Below are 10,764 nucleotides of genomic sequence, written 5' to 3'. Positions count from 1 at the left end.
CTGACTATTCATAGCATGTTAAAGAATTCTAGTGAAGTAACCCTTTTGGACCACACTCTTCAATGCCACATTGAAGAACTCTGGGTGAAGTGAATTATCACTTCTACCTCTAATCAGCAATCATTGGATTCATTCATGCTCCTTAGATGCCAGGTTAGGGTTACACACAAATTTTCTGTCATGCTGCTCTCTCCTCTCTTTCTCTCTCCTCTCTCTCCCCTGAAGTTGTTTTGGCCGCCCCCTGGCCACCCCCTGGCCACCCCATTTATAAAACTCTAGGCGTCTCAAATCCAAAAATGAACCTCATCAGTTACACATAGCCATTGGGTTATTGTCCCATGGTTCTTTACCATTCTTTGTTGGGTGTATCTCACATTGAACACACAGTCGTCCATGCCTGTATGGATGAGCCAAAGGTGTGTCCATATCTCAATTAATAACCTGGCCATTTGATCTATCTTACCCACTGTGCTCTACAATGAGTCTGTCGGCTTCTCAAGGCTCTCTGCCTATGATGAAGACACCACTGTTATTTTTACTCTATTGATTGGTGGAGGTGGTGGTGGGGGATATAATTAGCTTTAGATTGCTCGTAAAAGCTCAGGGGGAATCCCAAGGGGAAACATAGCCAGACATGAGATCCTAATCTGTCATATAGCCTAACCACTATAAAGGCTCACACACACCAATAGCATTTGCTGGCCGAGAGCACTTAGCGCCACTTTCTCAATTTTCTTTCTCTCTGCATTGTTGGGAAGGGCCTGTAAGTAAGCATTTCAATGTTAGTCCACACCTGTTGTTTTTCCGAAGTAAGTGACAAATACCATTTGATTTGATTTGAGTGCTGGCTTTAATTTGCGATGCGAGTGCGCACTGATTTTACATGTGGAATCGTGAAAATATTGTCAGTCAGATGGCAGACGGACGCTACATCCACATTCGGTGCAATGTGTGTGAGCCTTAATGCTCACCCATCTTGTCAATCTCTTATCAATTGTTAACGAGAGCCTGTATTTGAGGATTTTGTAAGGATCTAAATGTTTTTTTTGTAATTGTATTGGTGGTGTTTGTGCATGGCTTGAACCTGGGATTCATAAACATCTTTCAGCTCAAGTACAAACTTAATGTAATTGATGACTTTGCGTGAACATTCCATGCTATGCTTGAACCAGTGTCAAATGTCAGGGTAAATAGCATGCAGTAATAAAGGGGACCCCTTTTATGCGAACATGGAGCGTGGAGGAGCTGGCCTCCCTGGACCCCCAGATGGAGCAGGAGATCAAGGAGATCTGCCAGCGCTACCTATTTTTTCACTCATGTGGTACAATTTTATTATCTTCCACTGTTGGTACTCCTAAAACAACTGTGTGGCATTGGAAATTGGAGATCACTTTTATACCATACACTGTATAATTTTATATGACCCAGTAGAACCTTAATTTCATTAAAATGTCATTAAAGAAATAGTACCTCAGTCTTCGTTAAATGTACTTTTGTGCCAAATTCTAACTTCAGATACATGATTAGCTGATTTCAACAAAACGTCAAATTGCATGCACATATCTGGGATTTGGTCCTGAATTATTATATTAGAAAATGGACAAAATGGTACAATGCATAATCGGTTAAAATATGTTTGAAAAATGTAAGGGAAACTACGGTGCACTTTGTTTGTTGTTATTCACTGTACAGTTACTTCTCTATTTTTGTTCCTAACTCATCGTCAACATCCATAGAGCAGCTTGTACTTATTTTTGTTACATTCATTCACATTTTTGGTATACATAAGTGACAGTTATTTGTTATACATTGCCTTTATAAGTATTCACAACCCTTGACTTTTTCAACATTTTGTTGTATTACACCCTAAATTGAAAATGCATAAAAATGTAGATTTTTGTGTCACTGTTTTACACACAATATCCCATAATGTCAAAGTGGAATTATGTTATTTTTTTAACGTTTACACATTATAAAAAATGTATAGCTGAAATGTCTTGAGTCAATAACTATTCAACCTCTTTGCGAAGGCAAGTCTAAATAAGTTCAGGAGTAAAATTGTGCTTAACAAGTCACATAATAAGTTGCATGGACTCACTGTGTGCACACTGCCCTAACCCATCTGGACAAGAGGAATACCTATGTGAGAATGCTGTTCATCGACTACAGCTCGGCATTCAACACCATAGTACCCTCCAAGCTCGTCATCAAGCTCGAGACCCTGGGTCTCGACCCCGCCCTGTGCAACTGGGTACTGGACTTCCTGACGGGCCGCCCCCAGGTGGTGAGGGTAGGCAACAACATTTCCACCCCACTGATCCTCAACACTGGGGCCCCACAAGGGTGCGTTCTGAGCCCTCTCCTGTACTCCCTGTTCACCCACGACTGCGTGGCCACGCACGCCTCCAACTAAATCATCAAGTTTGCGGACGACACAACAGTGGTAGGCTTGATTACCAACAACGACGAGACGGCCTACAGGGAGGAGGTGAGGGCCCTCGGAGTGTGGTGTCAGGAAAATAACCTCACACTCAACATCAACAAAACTAAGGAGATGATTGTGGACTTCAGGAAACAGCAGAGGGAACACCCCCCTATCCACATCGATGGAACAGTAGTGGAGAGGGTAGCAAGTTTTAAGTTCCTCGGGATACACATCACAGACAAACTGAATTGGTCCACTCACACAGACAGCATTGTGAAGAAGGCGCAGCAGCGCCTCTTCAACCTCAGGAGGCTGAAGAAATTTGGCTTGTCACCAAAAGCACTCACAAACTTCTACAGATGCACAATCGAGAGCATCCTGGCAGGCTGTATCACCGCCTGGTACGGCAACTGCTCCGCCCACAACCGTAAGGCTCTCCAGAGGGTAGTGAGGTCTGCACAACGCATCACCGGGGGCAAACTACCTGCCCTCCAGGACACCTACACCACCCGATGTTACAGGAAGGCCATAAAGATCATCAAGGACATCAACCACCCGAGCCACTGCCTGTTCACCCCGCTATCATCCAGAAGGCGAGGTCAGTACAGGTGCATCAAAGCTGGGACCGAGAGACTGAAAAACAGCTTCTATCTCAAGGCCACTGACACTGACTCAACTCCAGCCACTTTAATAATGGGAATTGATGGGAAATGATGTAAATATATCACTAGCCACTTTAAACAATGCTACCTTATATAATGTTACTTACCCTACATCATTCATCTCATATGCATACGTATATACTGTACTCTATATCATCGACTGCATCCTTATGTAATACATGTATCACTAGCCACTTTAACTATGCCACTTTGTTTACATACTCATCTCATATGTATATACTGTACTCGATACCATCTACTGTATCTTGCCTATGCTGCTCTGTACCATCACTCATTCATATATCCTTATGTACATATTCTTTATCCCCTTACACTGTGTATAAGACAGTAGTTTTGGAATTGTTAGTTAGATTACTTGTTGGTTATTACTGCATTGTCGGAACTAGAAGGACAAGCATTTCGCTACACTCGCATTAACATCTGCTAACCATGTGTATGTGACAAATAAAATTTGATTTGATTAATAGTGTTTAACACTATTTTTTAATGACTACCTCATATCTGTACCCCACATATACAATCATCTGTAAGGTCCCTCAGTCGACCAGTGAATTTCAAGCACAAATTCAAGCACAGAGACCAAGGAGGTTTTCCAATGCCTCGCAAAGAAGGTCACCTATTGGTAGATGGGTAAAATTGAAAGAAGCAGACATTTAATATGCCTTTGAGCATGGTGAAGTTCTTAATTACACTCTGGATGGTGTATCAATACACCCAGTGATTACAAAGATACAGAGGAACGAAACCACTCAGGGATTTCACCATGCCAATGGTGACTTTAAAACAGTTACAGAGTTTAATGGCTGTGATAGGAGACAAATGGGAATGGATCAACAACATTTGAGTTACTCCACAATACTAACATAAATGACAGAGTGAAAAGAAGGAAGCCTCTACAGAGTAAAAATACTAAAGTACATGCATCCTGTTTGCAATAAGGCACTAAAGTAAAACTGCAAAAAAATGTGGCAAAGAAATACATTTTGTGACCTGAATACAAAGCGTTATGATTGGGACAAATCCAACACAACACATCATAGAGAATGGTGGTGGCTGCATGTTCATGTTATCTTCATGTTATGGGTATGCTTGTCATCGGCTAGGACTTTTTGGGGGGGATAAAAAATAAACTAAATAGAGCTAAGCACAGGCAATGTCTTAGAGAAAATCTGTTTCACTCTGCTTTCCAACAGATACTGGTAGACAAATTCACCTTTCAGTAGGTCAATATACACTTAGTGCACAAAACATTAGGAACACCTGCTTCTTCCATGACATAGACTGACCATGGGAACCCAAGTGAAAGCTATGATCCCTTATTGATGTCACCTGTTAAATCCACTTCAATCAGTGTAGATGAAGGTGAGGAAACAGGTTAAAGAAAGATTTTTAAGCCTTGAGACAATTGAGACATGAATTGTGTATGTGTGCCATTCAGAGAGTGAATGGGCAAGACAAAATATTTAAGTGCCTTTGAACGGGGTTTGGTAGTAGGTGCCAGGCACGCCGGTTTGTGTCAAGAATTGCAACGCTGCTGGGTGCATGCGTGTGTGTGATGGAGAATGATACGCCTGATTAGCGACAAAGTCTTTTTGGACAAATAGCTTTCCCTTCTCAAAAATATAGTGTGACATACACACACAGTGTAGACACACACTCGTGTGCACATACTGGGCCACAGGCAAAGCTGCTGTTTTTTTCACTCCACGTTGGAATGGTTACAATTCTATAGGCCATCGGAGGCCATACAGCTGTAGTTTTGGCTGCACGGCTGGAAATGGTTAACCTCACTAGGGTAGGGGGCACTATTTCACCTCTGGATGAAAAGCGTGCCCAAAGTAAACTAACCTGATTTGTAGATTTAGATAGAAAACACTCTCATTTATAAGAATACAAGCCTGAAACAATTTCTAAAGACTGTTGACTTCTAGTGGAAGGCATAGGAACTGCAAATTGAGTCCAAAGTCAATGGATACGGTAATGGCATTGAATAGAAAACTACAAAAACAAAATACTTCATGAATGGATTTTTCTCAGGTTTTTGCCTGCCAAATCAGTTCTGTTATACTCAGACACTATTTTAACAGCTTTGGAAACTTTAGCGTGTTTTCTATCCAAATCTACCAGTTATATGCATATCATATCTTCTGGGCCCGAGAAGCAGGCCGTTTAAATAGGGCATGCTTTTCATCCAAAATTCCCGAATGCTGCCCCCTACCCTAGAGAAGTTCAACTCTGAGACTATCAATCACAACAGAATAAGAGCAAATCTTAGACATATAATTACTAGTCTGCATTTCGAAATTACGTAAATCTAGAACGAAAATACCACCGTCATATCAGCTTAGCCCACTAGGGACTTTTCTTTCATTGTTAGTAACCAATATCTACTGTTTGTTTGTTATGTATTTCTGTGATTAGTTAGTTAGTAAATAAATAATTAAGCCAATTTGCATAGTGCTGATTCATTATGTAAACTAGGGTTCGTGCAGCTATGCAAGGGTTTGCGACATTCAGTAATCAGAACTGATGAGGTAATAATAATACTTCATTAATATAAGACTAAACGATCAGATATGAACATTTCTGAAGAGTTATATTTAAGAAATTATAACTGTAACTCTAAGCATTTTCCCGTGGTGCCCCGACTTCCTAGTTAATTAATGTTTACATGATTAGTTTAATCACGTAATAATTCAATCTAGAGAGTATATAATATAATATAACATACAGTCTTCACATTTAACGATAGTCCAGACACGACAATGCCCAACAGTTTCCCATGTGTATCAAGAATGGTCCGCCATATAAGGACATTAATTAAGAAATTCATCGAAATAACCCAGTTTGATGACCAAAAAGCACAATTGAGTTCTCTGAAAATATTACTTGTTCCAACAAAAAGCAAATATTGCCTTATCCTGCCAACTTAAACAAAAAATGTGACCTTTATTTAACTAGACAAGTCAGTTAAGAACAAATTCATATTTACAATGACGGCCTACCTCAGCCAAACCCCAACTAATTGTGCGCCACCCTATGGGACTCCCAATCACAGCCGGATGTGATACAGCCTGGATTTGGACCAGGGACTGTACTGACGCCTCTTGCACTGAGAAGCAGTGCCTTAGATTGCTGCGCCACTTGGGAGCCCAAACGTATTATTACATAGATTATTATTATAATTGGAATAATGATCTATGTCAATTGTTTTTTAATTAATTCAAATGATTGAATTACTGTATATGTATAAGTCCTCAAACCTTTAATATATGACCCAACCTAACCCTGCTCTATTTATCTGTTTATGTTTATTTGAGATTTATCACATTGTGGTACCTCATATCTGTACCCCACATATACAATCATCTGTAAGGTCCCTCAGTCGACCAGTGAATTTCAAGCACAAATTCAAGCACAGAGACCAAGGAGGTTTTCCAATGCCTCGCAAAGAAGGTCACCTATTGGTAGATGGGTAAAATTGAAAGAAGCAGACATTTAATATGCCTTTGAGCATGGTGAAGTTCTTAATTACACTCTGGATGGTGTATCAATACACCCAGTGATTACAAAGATACAGAGGAACGAAACCACTCAGGGATTTCACCATGCCAATGGTGACTTTAAAACAGTTACAGAGTTTAATGGCTGTGATAGGAGACAAATGGGAATGGATCAACAACATTTGAGTTACTCCACAATACTAACATAAATGACAGAGTGAAAAGAAGGAAGCCTCTACAGAGTAAAAATACTAAAGTACATGCATCCTGTTTGCAATAAGGCACTAAAGTAAAACTGCAAAAAAATGTGGCAAAGAAATACATTTTGTGACCTGAATACAAAGCGTTATGATTGGGACAAATCCAACACAACACATCATAGAGAATGGTGGTGGCTGCATGTTCATGTTATCTTCATGTTATGGGTATGCTTGTCATCGGCTAGGACTTTTTGGGGGGGATAAAAAATAAACTAAATAGAGCTAAGCACAGGCAATGTCTTAGAGAAAATCTGTTTCACTCTGCTTTCCAACAGATACTGGTAGACAAATTCACCTTTCAGTAGGTCAATATACACTTAGTGCACAAAACATTAGGAACACCTGCTTCTTCCATGACATAGACTGACCATGGGAACCCAAGTGAAAGCTATGATCCCTTATTGATGTCACCTGTTAAATCCACTTCAATCAGTGTAGATGAAGGTGAGGAAACAGGTTAAAGAAAGATTTTTAAGCCTTGAGACAATTGAGACATGAATTGTGTATGTGTGCCATTCAGAGAGTGAATGGGCAAGACAAAATATTTAAGTGCCTTTGAACGGGGTTTGGTAGTAGGTGCCAGGCACGCCGGTTTGTGTCAAGAATTGCAACGCTGCTGGGTGCATGCGTGTGTGTGATGGAGAATGATACGCCTGATTAGCGACAAAGTCTTTTTGGACAAATAGCTTTCCCTTCTCAAAAATATAGTGTGACATACACACACAGTGTAGACACACACTCGTGTGCACATACTGGGCCACAGGCAAAGCTGCTGTTTTTTTCACTCCACGTTGGAATGGTTACAATTCTATAGGCCATCGGAGGCCATACAGCTGTAGTTTTGGCTGCACGGCTGGAAATGGTTAACCTCACTAGGGTAGGGGGCACTATTTCACCTCTGGATGAAAAGCGTGCCCAAAGTAAACTAACCTGATTTGTAGATTTAGATAGAAAACACTCTCATTTATAAGAATACAAGCCTGAAACAATTTCTAAAGACTGTTGACTTCTAGTGGAAGGCATAGGAACTGCAAATTGAGTCCAAAGTCAATGGATACGGTAATGGCATTGAATAGAAAACTACAAAAACAAAATACTTCATGAATGGATTTTTCTCAGGTTTTTGCCTGCCAAATCAGTTCTGTTATACTCAGACACTATTTTAACAGCTTTGGAAACTTTAGCGTGTTTTCTATCCAAATCTACCAGTTATATGCATATCATATCTTCTGGGCCCGAGAAGCAGGCCGTTTAAATAGGGCATGCTTTTCATCCAAAATTCCCGAATGCTGCCCCCTACCCTAGAGAAGTTCAACTCTGAGACTATCAATCACAACAGAATAAGAGCAAATCTTAGACATATAATTACTAGTCTGCATTTCGAAATTACGTAAATCTAGAACGAAAATACCACCGTCATATCAGCTTAGCCCACTAGGGACTTTTCTTTCATTGTTAGTAACCAATATCTACTGTTTGTTTGTTATGTATTTCTGTGATTAGTTAGTTAGTAAATAAATAATTAAGCCAATTTGCATAGTGCTGATTCATTATGTAAACTAGGGTTCGTGCAGCTATGCAAGGGTTTGCGACATTCAGTAATCAGAACTGATGAGGTAATAATAATACTTCATTAATATAAGACTAAACGATCAGATATGAACATTTCTGAAGAGTTATATTTAAGAAATTATAACTGTAACTCTAAGCATTTTCCCGTGGTGCCCCGACTTCCTAGTTAATTAATGTTTACATGATTAGTTTAATCACGTAATAATTCAATCTAGAGAGTATATAATATAATATAACATACAGTCTTCACATTTAACGATAGTCCAGACACGACAATGCCCAACAGTTTCCCATGTGTATCAAGAATGGTCCGCCATATAAGGACATTAATTAAGAAATTCATCGAAATAACCCAGTTTGATGACCAAAAAGCACAATTGAGTTCTCTGAAAATATTACTTGTTCCAACAAAAAGCAAATATTGCCTTATCCTGCCAACTTAAACAAAAAATGTGACCTTTATTTAACTAGACAAGTCAGTTAAGAACAAATTCATATTTACAATGACGGCCTACCTCAGCCAAACCCCAACTAATTGTGCGCCACCCTATGGGACTCCCAATCACAGCCGGATGTGATACAGCCTGGATTTGGACCAGGGACTGTACTGACGCCTCTTGCACTGAGAAGCAGTGCCTTAGATTGCTGCGCCACTTGGGAGCCCAAACGTATTATTACATAGATTATTATTATAATTGGAATAATGATCTATGTCAATTGTTTTTTAATTAATTCAAATGATTGAATTACTGTATATGTATAAGTCCTCAAACCTTTAATATATGACCCAACCTAACCCTGCTCTATTTATCTGTTTATGTTTATTTGAGATTTATCACATTGTGGTACCTCATATCTGTACCCCACATATACAATCATCTGTAAGGTCCCTCAGTCGACCAGTGAATTTCAAGCACAAATTCAAGCACAGAGACCAAGGAGGTTTTCCAATGCCTCGCAAAGAAGGTCACCTATTGGTAGATGGGTAAAATTGAAAGAAGCAGACATTTAATATGCCTTTGAGCATGGTGAAGTTCTTAATTACACTCTGGATGGTGTATCAATACACCCAGTGATTACAAAGATACAGAGGAACGAAACCACTCAGGGATTTCACCATGCCAATGGTGACTTTAAAACAGTTACAGAGTTTAATGGCTGTGATAGGAGACAAATGGGAATGGATCAACAACATTTGAGTTACTCCACAATACTAACATAAATGACAGAGTGAAAAGAAGGAAGCCTCTACAGAGTAAAAATACTAAAGTACATGCATCCTGTTTGCAATAAGGCACTAAAGTAAAACTGCAAAAAAATGTGGCAAAGAAATACATTTTGTGACCTGAATACAAAGCGTTATGATTGGGACAAATCCAACACAACACATCATAGAGAATGGTGGTGGCTGCATGTTCATGTTATCTTCATGTTATGGGTATGCTTGTCATCGGCTAGGACTTTTTGGGGGGGATAAAAAATAAACTAAATAGAGCTAAGCACAGGCAATGTCTTAGAGAAAATCTGTTTCACTCTGCTTTCCAACAGATACTGGTAGACAAATTCACCTTTCAGTAGGTCAATATACACTTAGTGCACAAAACATTAGGAACACCTGCTTCTTCCATGACATAGACTGACCATGGGAACCCAAGTGAAAGCTATGATCCCTTATTGATGTCACCTGTTAAATCCACTTCAATCAGTGTAGATGAAGGTGAGGAAACAGGTTAAATAAAGATTTTTAAGCCTTGAGACAATTGAGACATGAATTGTGTATGTGTGCCATTCAGAGAGTGAATGGGCAAGACAAAATATTTAAGTGCCTTTGAACGGGGTTTGGTAGTAGGTGCCAGGCACGCCGGTTTGTGTCAAGAATTGCAACGCTGCTGGGTGCATGCGTGTGTGTGATGGAGAATGATACGCCTGATTAGCGACAAAGTCTTTTTGGACAAATAGCTTTCCCTTCTCAAAAATATAGTGTGACATACACACACAGTGTAGACACACACTCGTGTGCACATACTGGGCCACAGGCAAAGCTGCTGTTTTTTTCACTCCACGTTGGAATGGTTACAATTCTATAGGCCATCGGAGGCCATACAGCTGTAGTTTTGGCTGCACGGCTGGAAATGGTTAACCTCACTAGGGTAGGGGGCACTATTTCACCTCTGGATGAAAAGCGTGCCCAAAGTAAACTAACCTGATTTGTAGATTTAGATAGAAAACACTCTCATTTATAAGAATACAAGCCTGAAACAATTTCTAAAGACTGTTGACTTCTAGTGGAAGGCATAGGAACTGCAAATTGAGTCCAAAGT

This window comes from Oncorhynchus kisutch, linkage group LG5 (assembly GCF_002021735.2).
Source record: "Oncorhynchus kisutch isolate 150728-3 linkage group LG5, Okis_V2, whole genome shotgun sequence".
Lineage (NCBI taxonomy): Eukaryota > Metazoa > Chordata > Actinopteri > Salmoniformes > Salmonidae > Oncorhynchus > Oncorhynchus kisutch.
This window is presented reverse-complemented; position numbering follows the sequence as displayed.